Here is a 12,541-nt window from a genome sequence, read left to right on the forward strand (position 1 = left end):
CTACGTGGCATGTTGTGTATGTTACCATAGGCTGACAGACACTGTATCCCCTATGAATTAAACAAATTTGTTAGGCAACTGTTAAATGTGATATGTGTGTCTGTATACTGTGACATCATAATTGGTGGGTGTAAGATGATAGACAAGGTCAGGGTCATACTGGCCTAGGCTACATGATCAGAGTGTTGCTCCATGTATCATGTCATGTGGTCTAGGGAGTAACGTTTGAGGTTATACACACCAGCGTGGACAATGAAGGTGCCAGTCCTGTACTTGCTTTGATGTGACCTGACTGCCTGTGTTATGCGGCAGATCCTAGCACCCAACAGACAGCCCAAAGTGACTATTCCCTTGTTAGGGCTGGTGAGTGGTACATCAGTGTGTCTGTCAATAAGTGTCGCCTATTACAAGTGTATTAGGTGTGTGGTTTAGCCCGAAGGGCATTGACTGTGTGGCACACTGACATTGTGAACTATGTGATATGTGGGTACTGTAGTGGGGGAGCAGGTGTGTGTGTGTCTGCTTTGGAAGTCTCTGCTGCTTGGGTAGAGTACATTTACAGCATCCAAGTATGTCTATGTGTGATAATGTGGTTTGAGTGCTGTTGCTAGAGGATATGTGAGACTGATAAGTGGTGTGTGTGGTTACCTTCACCACCTGATAGACCGTGCCAGTCATGGGTCGAGAGAGTTCAGCACCTTGTATGTCTATATAGGTGCATCTCTCACATATATCTGAGTTTGTCGGGAGGAGGAGAGGGTTGTCTGTGTACATGAGTCAGATGTGACACTGTGTCAATATCACAGTATCCACCAGCTGGACTGAAAAGTACACAAGAAACCGACCCCTGGACATGCCAGGATATTATCATGACATACTCTGTAGCCTGATCACAAAGGATCTGTAGGTTGTTAAGCATGTAAAAGAGTATAACAGGGATTAGTGCTCATGTTCGTTGGTGTTTTGTAAAGAGTAGCTGAGAAGGAGTCCAGACTGAATCATGACACCTCCTTCAGCTATGTCATAAATAGCAATGTACACCCATATATGTCCTGAGTCAGGGCCAACTGTACCTGAGTGACAATGCCGACATCATGACAGACAGGCCCATATGTACATACCCATCTCCCACTGACAATAGTCCACATCATCATACCAGGAGATATCACATGTAGAATGGATGAGCAGCTACCCCCACTGCCAAAAGCATGGCAGCAAGTGGAATACATTGATTCCCAATATGTGTCATGCACAAACTACAGAACAAACAGATCATGCACCTGAACAGTCAGCTGAGCCTCACCCCCTACACAGGATGTGGAACCGTTGAATGTGTCACAGCTACATATGGCACTCCCCACAAGTGTTGGTGCACAACACACCATGGGGAAGTCAAGTCCAGTACGCCTATGAAGTCTGATCTGCAAGGTCATGGAGTCCATCATGGTTGCAGTCATAAACAGAGCTATTGGAAGCTGACATACACACAACCCTACCAACCATGGTATGTTCATGTGCGGATCATGGTTCCCAAACATGCTAGACTGTTTGCAAGGCAGCCACCCAGGACATACATAAATGAACACATCTACACATGTGTCACATAGACTTTGTATAGCCCTTTATCAACATCCTAGACACATGTAGTATCCACACAACCAACAAGCTATGCATAAATATGTGTTGACATATGACGGAATGTCAATGTGTCCACAGATAGATCACACAAGGTAAGGATTCTGAGGACTTGTTCAAGCTGTTGACACTTGCTGACCCACATGGACCATTCCTGGAATGGCATAAAACAAAGCGTACACACATCACCATGTACAGTCTGATGATGTCACTATCCTATAAACACAGCAGGAAAAGGAAAACCAGCCAGTAAAGCAAATAGCGTGCCATGTTAATGCATCTCTCTCTAGTATCATAACATAGTTAGGTAGGGGTTTGAATCCTGCAAACAGTGAGTGTGTGTGGGGGGGGGTATGTGTGCAGTTTCCTTTGAGAGGTGTTCCCTTTTTGGAGACTGGGAAACCTCACTAAAAGAGGTACATTCCCTCTTTGGAAAGTATGATGATGTCACCATCCTACAAATACAGCAGGAGAAGGGAAACCAGTCAGTAAAGCAAATAGAATGCCATGTTAATGCATCTCTCTCCAGTATCATAACATAGTTAGGTAGGGGTTTGAATCCTGCAAACAGTGTGTGTGTGGGTGGTGTGTGTATGTGTGCAGTTTCCTTTGAGAGGTGTCCCCTTTTTGGAGACTGGGAAAACTCACTAAATGAGGTACATTCCTCTTTGGAAAGACTGATGATGTCACCATCCTACAAATACAGCCGGAGAAGGGGAACCAGCCAGTAAAGCAAATAGCATGCCATGTTAATGCATCACTCTCTAGTATCATAACATAGTTAAGTAGGGGTTTGAATCATGCAATTGCTGACTGTGTGTGTGTCACTGTTGATCAATGCAGTGTGGGTTTTGCTTTTACTATGGTATGGCATAGTATGATTACAACAGTAAGTGCATTGCACACATCAGGTATCTGCATAGCAAATATATATGTGTACATGTCCCCTCAATCAGTAAATAGGTGTGAAGCCTGCATACTACATGAATACATTTGTTTCCATTAACAGGTTGTGCCGCTGCTTCTCAGATCGTAGGTCACATATGTATGTATGTGACACAGCCGTCCACTGTTGTGTTCTGTGGCCAAGGTCATCTGTGGCACACACACCCATGACAGTTACTTAAGAGTAGTGTGAGTGAGGGTATATGCCTGGGGTATATGTCAGACATGGTCATAGACAACAAAGACTGCCAAGAATGGACAGTCTTTATAGGTGTATGACTGCCTTGTGGATATGCATTCAGGCCTCTAATGTTTTATGTGATCACCTTGGGACTCCACAATACCTATGGATATGTGGATACCAAGGGACACATGACATAACATGAGGCTGTATGTACACATTGGTACCCAACATACATGTTGAGGGTGACCACCTGTGTGGTACTGATGGGCTAGCATGTATAGTACATGAGGATGACTATGCCATAGTCAGCTTACTGCTATACAGCATGTATCAGACAACAGGTATCTGTCTGTATGACACCCTTGTGTAGGATATGCGTCCCATCCAGGGAATGCATTGTAGGCCAATCCATGCATTTCCAGATTTGCATGGACACATCCCTAGTGTGTCTGCATGTACCTAAGGTGGCTATATGCCAAACAGGTGTGGTCACAGGAATGGGTGGCGGTCATTACCACTGGTTAGTGTTATAGTGTAGAACCAGAAGGATCCAATTGTTACTGGGTTCCCTACTACTGTGTGTCATTTGTCAGGACATCATCCAATGATTGCTTGTAGTCATGCTGTTGAGGTTGTGTATACTACCAGACCACAAATAATTGACAGATATTAATGGTATCACCCACAGCATAGTGTCAACCCATGTCATACATACACGTCTACCCATGTTAGTACATAACTGTAGTAGAATGCATACTGGCCATTGAAAGATGCTATGAAATGTTAACAATGTATATGACAGGGTATGCCACACGTCCCATGTGTACACTATGCACCTACATCCATACAGTGCGCACCCACCATGTTCACAGATGTACACTTGCTAATCTGTACTGCACACATCACACATGTACTGTCCAATCACTAACACATGCTGGCAACACATTACACTTCAGCCAAGTGGCACATGGGTGGACAATACATACTCAGACCTAACAGTGGTGTAAACAATGCTACATTGACAATCAGAGCTTTGATGCATAATGTCTGCTCAGATATACCTACAAGGATGTAATTACACTTCCTTGTTGACAACTTGCTATTATTGCTACACTGCTATAGTGTCACCCTGTGTATCAGCACCATGTTAGCCTGTCCCTCCATCAATAGTGCAGATGTCAGGAGGCGACACAGGTATCATCATATGCACAGGGCATTTTGTTGTTTGTCAGAGCCTGACAATGACCCATCCAATCAACATGTCTGTGTGTGTGTGTGTGTGTGTGTGTGTGTGTGTGTGTGTGTGTGTGTGTGTGTGTGTGTGTGTGTGTGTGCATGAGGGACAACAGTACAGCATGGGCCAATGTCGATGTAATGTTTGTGGGTATGTGTGAGCCCTAGTTGTTTGGTTAATGTGTGTGGGTCTGCATGCACACAGCTCCACCATGTGGCTGCCATATACGATGGTTTGTGGGACAGCCACAGACTGTACCTGCTAGGCTGTATAGATCACTGTCTCCGGCCATGGACACAGTACCTGTGCCTGGCAGGGGTGCTACAGACAGTATCGGGTACCAGCACTGACTGGGTACTGTCATCAGAGGCAGAGGTATGATGACTGCACCCATGTCCCTGCTGGGACTGGCCAGAGCCACATGCTCATGGTCTACTGGGACGGTCAATGGACAGGCCAGCACCAGCATTGCTGGGGCTGGTACTGCCACTACGGGAGTGGCTGTGAACTGTGGGCCGTCCGCGACCACTGCCAGCTGTTGCTGTTGCTGGCATGCGTCTGCATTGACGTCGCAACTGTCCCGCACAGTCCTGGCTCATGGAAGACATGTTGTGGAGGGCATCTAATGTCTCCCTCCAACGTCTATCAATGACCTCAGTGTAAGTCTGGATAGAACCGGCAAGGTCACAGATGCTGTCATTGATAGTGGTGTAATGTGCCCTCTGCGCCCTACGTCCCTGCCTGGTGTACCATTCCATACGTGCCTGAGCCTGCATTACAGTCCAGAACATACTGGTCATCGTAAGACCTGTGAGGGCATGCCTGCCAGGGGCAGTACGACCAGTGGTGCTCCCCTGAGAACCCCTGGACCTCCGCCTATGTGGTACCATTCCGGGTCTATGGCTATGGCTGCTGTGAGGGGATGCAAGTGCCATGGGTACCACACTCTCCTGGTTAATGCCAACTGTATGCTGTCCCTCGCCTATGGCCATTGGTGGTGAGGGATGTATTGACAGTATGAGTGTGCGCATAGATGGGGTTGAACGCAGTGTACTGTCGATTGGTGGACCAACGACAGACCCTGTCAAATCTTCCTGTGCCAAAATACATGTGTCATCATCACCACTATTTGTGGCAGTGGCTTCAGGTTGCCTGCTGATTTCGCCAACCCCTAACTCAGCACCTGTGAGAGGAAGACAGGAAACACACTTTATGGTCTGCACATGCACACATGCACAGATGGACACATTGGCACATGGACACATGCACATATGCACACATGGACACATGGACACATGCACAATGAACACATGCACACATGCACACATGCACACATGCACACATGCACACATGAACACATGCACACAGGAACACATGCACACATGCACACAGGAACACATGCACACTCCTCACTACAGCAGATACACACACAACAGCAATCCCAAACATACTCAATAGTGGTTGAAGGTGGGTGACAGTATCACAAGGCAAACAGTCACGTCACATGTGTCAGCATGCAGAATAAGTGTTGATCAAGTCCATGCAGTGTGAGTGTAGACAGCCATAGTTAATGACAGTGTACATGGCTGTGGTGCATGTGTGTACATGTTCAGCGATTGACTACACCCTGCAACACAATGTGTACAAGGACACGACATTTCTGTGTAAGTATGTCCTGTGCACCATCGCTCACAGGTATACATACCACGGCTGCATGTGTTATCTGTGTATCACATGGATTTCCATGTATGATTGCAGTGTCTGTGTCTGTAGCAGATAATTGTGGACACAGGTGTAGCACATGCATGCTATGTACACACACGGTATGAGTGGTGCATGTATACGTGATGGAATACCAATCCTGGACATGGCCATTGTACAGTGGTTATGGTGAGTGTGGGTCATATTCCAGATATGCCAATGCCAGCCATGACATTGCATGGTACATGACTGCAACATTAAACATCACACATACCCAATGAGTGTCATGTGACCTATATACCCAATAGCATTCCAGGACAAATATGTGTCACTTTGTACAGAATGCGACTGCTATGCATATTGTGTATAGTTGCATATGTTTGCACACACACAACATGCTATGCATAATGTGTATAGATGCATATGTGTGCACACACACAACATGGAGGTGCAAAGCAATGACAGCTATGCGTAGTACTGTGGTCACTGCAACTGTATGGGGTGTAGTACCATTAGCCATCATCATCATCATCATGCATCATGTGGTCACTCAAGGCCACTAAAGTGTGCTAAACCACCGCCTAGCATGCTGTACCTGAACCGCAGTGCCATGGCTAAGTTCACAATTACACAGCCACGTTACACAAGGGTGTGTGAGGTGCCAAATAGGGAGCATTGTCTAACATGACTGTGTTATGTGTTGAAGAGTGTTGCACAGCCTCATGCTAGACCCCTACCCCTCAGGTATATTATGTGTGGTGTGTGGATGACATGTGGGGTACTAAAGTGTGACCTGGCAGCGGGTGTCCGGTTACACTATGTGTAGCATGTTGAGGTGTACTGCGTATGACAAACGTGTTATGTTGTGTACATGTGTGTCAACTATGCCTATCCAATGTGCAGTACAGTGTTGCCACATTTGTGTCTGATGCTCTGTGCATTGCATGTGATTGAGGCAGCTACTGACTTTACTGAGATGTTTCTACAGCAAAAAAGATGACAACAAACTGTTCAAATTTATTGCTGAAAAACGTACTGTTTGAGAAACCGCAAAGTTTATTTAAACGCTAAAGTGCAAATGTTTTTCGTCTGACACAATGGTTAGACTTCTTCAGAATAAAGCTTACAACTTTACTGAGATGTTTAACGTCTCACAGCAAACATGCACAGCATGCATTATGCGTAGGTGTGTTATGTGTACATGGCCTACACCTCACCTATGACATGCACATTTCAATACCAATTTTAACGTGTTAACACACTCATCAGCATGTATTGTCTGACCTGCTGTCACACCAGAGGGACCTACAAGAATATGACACAGTTTGTCAGTGGCCACAACTGTGGCATTGCTACTGTGAGTGTGCTAAACTACAGTAGAACAACAGGCATAGGTGTACAGATACTATTCAAAATATCAGTATTGCACACAATAGGCAGCACAACTGCTAAACACAGTACACATCTCACATATGCATAATCTAACAATACAGGTAACAGTAGTCTACAGCTAGGGCATGTTACCTGTACGCTCCATGTCACCATGCTGGGTGGCTCCGGCCTCCATGATGACACTTGTGTGATGTTGTTGCTGCTGTAGGCCAGGAGCCACCACATTTAGGAGCAGTTCCTACACTCTGGTGAGGGGGGGATGTATGGCCACCCCACCACCTGTGGCAAGCTGTTGTCTATGGATATCAGATGCACGCCGCCGAACATGTCTAATTAAATCACTACAGTGATGGCGTACCTGCCCATATGTAAAGTTATGCATGCCTATGTCATTTACCCGACGAACAAGATCTTGCCACAGTGCAGTACGCTCATGCTGGTGCTGGCTGGCCCTAGAAAACAGCAGGGTATAGTGCTGAACCAGGCTGTGGTGGATTTCCTGTTCCTCTGTGGCTGTGTAGGAGGGATTCCTTTGATGAGCCATAAGTCTGGAAGACAAGTAAATGATATGTGTGAGCAAGTCATGTGGCACACTTAACATTATTATTTATTTTATTTTTTTATTTATTTTACATTTGTTAACCGGGCTAGTCTAGCTGGATACATATCCTTTTTCAGTAGAGGCCCGAGGAGAAAAGCTCCAACATAGTGGTTAATATGAGTTAAAAAATACAAGTTAAAAAAAGAAAATAAGGTACATGTTACAAATACAAGATGAGAGACAATTTTTCATAGTTGTTAAATATGACAGCAGAGCAATCAGAAGGTTATACATAGCTGAAATATCTTATATACAAATAGTAAATAGATTAATACAAGAAAAATAAACATGTATGCCATTTGTTGATAGATTTTGGACATTTGGAAGGGGTTGAGAATATTATACAGTACAGATATCAGTTAACTGCCATATATAGCATCTGTTCGTCTGTCAGAGGATACACACATTCAATACCACATATCAGTGCTCAGCCCACAACTGGAGGACAGTGCCTGCCACACTCCATATAACAAACCAGTATACACCAGTACTCGGCACACTGTTTGGGATCCAATGCACAGCCTCGCCACGGGGGTACCTATCAAGCTAATGCATGAAGAAATATGTCATCCATTGCAATGAATGTGAAGTACAGTTACAGTATAACCTGTAACCCACCCTAGTCGTTGATGCCATACCCCTACCTAACATATGTGCACAGTTGTTAATATAGCCGGCATACTGCTGTAACAGAGTATACATGTTGCAAGGTACACACGCAAACCCTGCAACACACATGTGATTGTGGACATGGTACAGGCATAATTACACACACATCAGACATTCATACAACACACAAATGTATGCTGACACAGATGAGCATTTCCTGAGTACCTTACAGTACTGTGTGCCCTACTTACAGATACATATGCCTGAGGTATGTAATCTGTGCAGACTACAGGAAACACACAAGACAGTGTTACCAGGGAATGTGAACATACACCATACTGTGCTGTTTAGGCCTACAGCTTCAGGTAATACAGCAGTTCAAATGTCAGCTGGATACTGAGCATACATGTATTGCTTCAGCCTATGATGGGATACCACAGTCGTACACAAGGAACTACGTCACAACATATGCCATCCTACTATGTCTGCATCCCAATAACTGGCACATCTTTCTCTGGCCTCACACCTAAGACACAAACGACCATGACAGAAACAACCTCACACTAAGCTATCACACTGTTACAGACCTTGCACACATTCACTGTCACACTCATTCCACCTCATATAGCAGGTATTGCACCGAGTACATGTGTGTGTGTGTGCATTGTGTCATAGGTAGGTAATACGCTCTTGGCCCTAGGGCCTACAGCAGCTTATCCATATGCTACCCTGGACTTTGACACACATGTAATTTGATTTCACTTGCTCCTGTCAACTGGATAGACAGAGGTGATTCCCAGGGCATGTTACCTATCCCCCAGACAATCATCAGGGGTGTGTATGACATCTGCTACTGAGGAGCCTTGTTTGTTAATGCTGGGTTGTTTACTCCAGAGTATGGCATATTTGCCAATAGGAGCCTATCCCTCCAGCATGTGCTGTTTAGTGAGGTGGTGGGGATTAGGGACATAGGCCGTGTAGCCCGGTGGGATTGTGAGGTGTTGACATGGTGGTTGTCTGACTGCTATAGGTGTGACATACCTCTGTATGTTCAGCAGAGGTAACCTCTGGGTGGCTGGTATGCAACACACTGTAGCTGTGGTGATGTGATTCAGTCTGCATAGTGTACGTATTTGAGGGCAGTATTACTCTTTGTGAGGTATGTCTGTGGCCTTTCCACTTGCTGTAGTTGTCATGTGAGGTACATACCACATGGGGCATTGTGATGAGTACAGGGGAACACTGACCTATATTTCCGTACATGACACAACGTTTGTGATGACACGTACCACGTAGACAGATTACAAGACTAGTGTGGCACTGTGAATATCAAAGGGGAGGCTATTGTCCAGCTGTGTCCCATGTTCCCTTCTGACACCTTCAGTGTTAGGCAGGCAACCACCTATCTGGTAGTTAGTGGGTAAAGTGTTTTGGAATGAGGTATGCACTGCAGTATTAACACTGGTGTTCAGTCCATGCCTTGGTCACCAGGCACCTGTTGCAATACGTCTGACCCCGTGTCTCCCTCTCTCACTATATATATATATATATATATATATATATATATATATATATCTATATCTATGTATATACATACATATATATATATATATATATATATATATATATATATATATATATATATATACATATCTATATATATCCGGATATATCCATATATATCTGTATCTCTCTCTCTCTCTCTCTATATATATATATATATGTATATATATATATATATATATATATATATATATATATATATATATATATATATATATATATGTATATATCTATATCTACATATCTACATATCTATATATATCTATATATGTATATATATATATATATATATATATACATATATATATATATATATATATATATATATATATATATATATATATATATATATACACACATACTTGTAAACATCCATTGCTGTACATATACATGCACATATAGACACATATACTGCCCACCTTTCATGGTGGGAATATCAATTATGAAACAGTTGTGAGACATATAATTATGTTATAATATTGCACAGTGTTGTGCAGAATGCATTTCGCTGTCCTCAGGCCATATAGCTGTAGCAGACCTCACTGGCTGTAACTCATTCCCACAGCAGTTAACCACCACATGACATATGCCTGCACTGCTTGCTGTTTTTAATGCCACACACTACAACCTACATAGATATGTGCACATAGCAACCTTCAACTACATATATATGTCCAGCCTTCACTAACGGTTAATGTATGTCCCTTGCCCTATGCACATCTGCATATACATATAGATATGGACTGCTACCACATATGAAGGATTCACAGTATGTAGAGTACCCTTCAGACACATCATTGAGATGCCAGCAAATACATCTCTGTTACATACCTTACCTTTGTATTTCTCACCTCTGTCTGTTGTACCTGCTGACGTGTTTTTTTTTTTTTGTTTGGTGTCTCCAACTGCCTCTGTTTGTTTGTCTGTCTGTCTCTGTCTGTCTGCTTGTCTGTCTGTCTGTCTCTCTCGCTCTCCCTCTCTCCAGTTGCTGCAAAGATATTATTGCATGTGTGGACAGCAAGTACAGGCTGCTTTTGTAGGTATCTGCACATGTGCATGTGATGGCCTCTGCACCAATTGGTGCCCACCATTTAGTAATTGCATGCAGCCTGCTCTGTGGTAATTGCAGTTCTCACTGTGATTTCAGGACACTGCTTTAAAATGATAGGTTAGGTAGGTGTAGGCCTTTCAATTTTGCAAGGTGGGGACCATGCTTGTTTGCTGTGGACACTGTTGTGTCAGTCAGAAGGTTGGTATATGTCTCATATCTGAAGCTGGGTTGTAGCCAGTGAAATGCATGTTGTACTGAAACCTGACTGTTGCTTCTTCCAGTACACTCTTCTCAGTGTGTAAGTTTACTCACACCTCCTAATGCTAACACTGGATACATGGGAGTATGTACTTTCTTTTGGAATTAGGGAATTAACTGGCATACAACAGTAGTTATTGCAATGTATTCCTATGGCTTTCCTATTTTCACTTTACATTCACTCCTTGTAATGCATGTTATATTTCTTTATTGCAATGTATTCCTATGGCTTTCCTATTTTCCCTTTACATTCACTTCTTGTAATGCATGTTATATTTCTTTATTGCAATTTATTCCTATGGCTTTCCTATTTTACCTTTACATTCACTCCTTGTAATGCATGTTATATTTCTTTCAGCACCAAGTTATTGTATATCTGCTGTGGCTTAGTGCCACATCATGCAGACTGATGAGTCCAAGGTGTGGGATTTGAGACTGACAATGGTATTTTATTTTGCTGCTGAGCAGTACAAGGGCCTTGTCATACAGAGTGACTAAGGCACTTTTAACCAGTTGTAAGCGGGTTTGAGTGGGTTTGCACGACGCTTAGCAATGCTTAGCTAAGCGCACACAAGCTCTCACTCACGCACCCCCGCTAACTACTGCTTAAAAGTGCTTACTCCCGTTAACCCCCGCGCTAATTTCTTTTAAAGAAAAGAAAATGGGGAGATAGGAAAGTGGTGAAAAAGGGGGCACAAAGAGGGAAAGACAGTAGGGAAACCAGCTCAGGATGTGTGTAGGGAAGATCCATAGCTGCCCATTTTTTATTTAACATTTGTTGACCAGGAATGTCCGACTAGGTTCCACAGAGCTTGTTTTCAGTGGAGGCCTGGGGAGAAATGCTCCAGATGCATGTCTTTGGAATGTGGGAGGAAACCAGAGTACCTGGAGGAAACCCATGCGAACACAGGGAGAACATGCAAACTCCACACAGAAGGCACCCCAGCCAAGAATCGAACCAGAGAACCTCTTGCTGTGAGGTGACAATGTTAACCACTGCACCACTGTGCACTTCTTTACCAGCAACAGCTGTGCATATGTATGAAATTTGGTGTGAAATTTGAAACCTTCCACCCCTGAGAGAGGGGTGAGGACAACAAAATATGTTGCACTGGCAATTAGAATTATCAGTTTACATGTCCAGTGGACATGTGTGTGAATTGGGCAGCTATGTATGGGGCGTATTTTTTTTGTGGGAACAGATTTCCCTTTTTTTTATTTTTTTTTTCAGGTGAGAGTGAAATGTGAGGTAGAGGATGTAGGTATATTTGTGGAGGTAGGTTGGGGAGGTAAACAGACAAGACAAACAAGACACATACAGGGGCAGAGTTTGACACATGGGGTGGGTGAACACAATTGACAGGGAAG

The sequence above is a fragment of the Protopterus annectens genome, chromosome 1.part2 (assembly GCF_019279795.1).
Source record: "Protopterus annectens isolate FY-2018-M chromosome 1.part2, PAN1.0, whole genome shotgun sequence".
NCBI classification, from domain to species: domain Eukaryota; kingdom Metazoa; phylum Chordata; order Ceratodontiformes; family Protopteridae; genus Protopterus; species Protopterus annectens.